Source organism: Nuphar pumila, chromosome 14, assembly GCF_984573655.1.
Source record: "Nuphar pumila chromosome 14, dmNupPumi1.hap1.1, whole genome shotgun sequence".
Classification (NCBI taxonomy): domain Eukaryota; kingdom Viridiplantae; phylum Streptophyta; class Magnoliopsida; order Nymphaeales; family Nymphaeaceae; genus Nuphar; species Nuphar pumila.
This window is the reverse complement of record NC_143262.1, coordinates 85,170,439-85,172,976: the sequence shown is the minus strand read 5'-3', so window position 1 is coordinate 85,172,976 and position 2,538 is coordinate 85,170,439.

The window sequence follows — 2,538 nt, the reverse complement described above, 5'->3', positions numbered from 1 at the left end:
CGACTAAGATTCATAATTTTTAAATGTAAAAAAGATAATATTATTTTACTGGGTGTGGTTAATATAATCCTTATAGGATCCGGGTATGATTTCTCTTATGGTGGGCTTGATTAGACTCAAGTTCAGACTCGGTCTCAAATCAGGTCTGAGCCTGGTTCCACCTGAGTCCAAACTAAATCCAACATGTTGACACCCCTAGGTGTGCCCCGATAAGGACTTCAACCGGGGTGTCCTCACAAAACCATTCTCATCAAGGAAAAACCTCAGAATTGGGCTTTGACCCACACAGAGTTAGGGCTGGGAAACAAGCCCAGCTGCTTGTAAAGAGCTTGCTTGAATTTGTAAAATATGTTAATATGAACAATAGATACTTGGCTCAGCTTGTATAAGCTTGTTAGGTGATAAGTATAATATTATATATATTACATGTATTTTTTGTAATCCTGTTTCTTTCATCTCTAAAACACTGTATTTTTCCTATAAACAAGCCAGCTTGAACTCGGTTCGTTCATCTCCATCTGATTATTAGCCTGAACTTGGCTTGGCTTGCCATCTGAATGAACCAAGCTTCAACATTTCTAGCTCTGCTTGTTTACCAGCCTCACAGTACTCCCCTTTGTCGTTTAGTTGTGAAATGCTTATCCTGCGATTCAAACGTGGATGTGTGGGAAATGCTCAAACAATAGCACTTGACTCTAGCTAGTTGACTGGAGCCTGGATGAGCATGCATCTCTATCAAAAGCTCTTCCCACAAGTGTTTTTCTTTTTTCTTTTGGCTAATTTAGCATGAGGAAACCAGTGCTATAGTTTGTATCTCCTGCTACGGGCCGGACTTGAGTTGGTGTTTTCAGTGTAAGACTCTAGGATTACTCCCTCCCTGCCTACCTGAGATAGTTTCTCACTTGGCTTAGACCTTGCATCCAAGGACATGCACCCTGGATATCAAAGGCGTCGGAGCCCTTGTGGGCTTTTATCTTTGCAGCATATGTTTCCCAAAAGAATTTCCTATCAGATCACAGTGAACTGTGGAAACCTTGTAACGTTTAAGTTTTTTAATGAAGGTGAAACATAAGAGAACTTATCAAAAAAGATTCTTATTAAAAAGGGATCTTAGTGATGATAATCAGAGAATAAGGACCTTTTTGAAAGTAATGCAAAAAAAAAAAAACCAAAAAGACAAGAGGGACAATGTGCCTGGTTGTACTACGTTCCCAGTGAACTATAAGATAAATTGGAGGTTTTTTGGCGATTTTCGTTATTCAAGTGAATTACCGATAGCGAAAACGTCACACTTTGAAGTTGTTCTCATATACTTTTGATTCATTTGTTAGAAAGGGTTGGTCCCACTTGAATTGCTAGAATAGGCCTTGCATATTTCCCAGCTTAGTGTGTGAAGAATCTTTTTTATTTCTCTCCGTCATCAAGTAGAAATTCTCAAACCTCCCTTTTTTCGGACTGCTTTCCAATTCAGCTTACTGTCTGGCCGAAAATTGGGGTCAGGTCTGGTTCCACCTGGGTCTGAACCAAACCCGACCCGTTGACACCCCTACTCAAAAGTGACTATGTTTGTTTAGTGGGAAAGCTGGCCGTTGAATACTACAATGTTTAGGAAATTTATGAAGATTACAGAATCCGGCTAAATTTTTGGACTTGGGGACATTTTTCTAAATGATATACGTGAAAACAATTTGGCTAGGGTTAGAACCAGGTCTAAGAAAGGGACTCGCTTATTGGCCCTTTGGAACTCCTTTCACAGGACATAATAATGCAGTTGCAGAAGCATATGACCTTTGTGGCTTAAACATGCAGAAACCCAAAAAAATCTTAATTAAATTCATAAGTGGATCATAACTATGATTCTATTGTGGTTGTGTACTTGCATTACACAAACGATGGATTTTGAAACTGGGGCAACCAAAAGCTATCTTACAAAACAGGTCTTAGTGTCTGGTGCGGTTTCTTCTAGTTATAAATCAGAAAAAACAAAACAAAACTTAAACGACTATAAAGAGAAATTAATTAATGGCCAATTTTTTTGATCGACCACACTTCAAGGTTAAATTAAACATCAACTCAAGTGAGAGGAACTGGCTGGCATCAGCATAAATCAAAGTCATTGATTTCAATGTAGTAGAATAATGGCTCAAATGAGCTGACACAAGGGCTCCCTGTAGGTTGGCTTCAGGCATTCAAGTTGAAGGATGTCACGAGTTTGATATCTGTGGTGTGCAGACTTAGCCTTAAGCCTGAAGTAGCAAGCTCCTTGTTGGACAAAGAGAGCGGCAATCTTTTGGGGGTAGGCCATAAGGCAGAGTGTTGATCTCCCCAGCTTGCCTTTCAAAAAAACAGTTAATCTCTCCCAGACCCACCACCTGACAGGGGATTTTCCCTCGATAATTATCAGAGGGCTGTTGAGTCTGCACATTTTTGGGACCATATCCAGAAGCAAGGAATGAGCACCTCACAGAGTGCACTAGTATTTGTTTGTCCAAGGGAAAGAACATGGTAACATGGAAGGAGGTCATTGACCACCAAAAC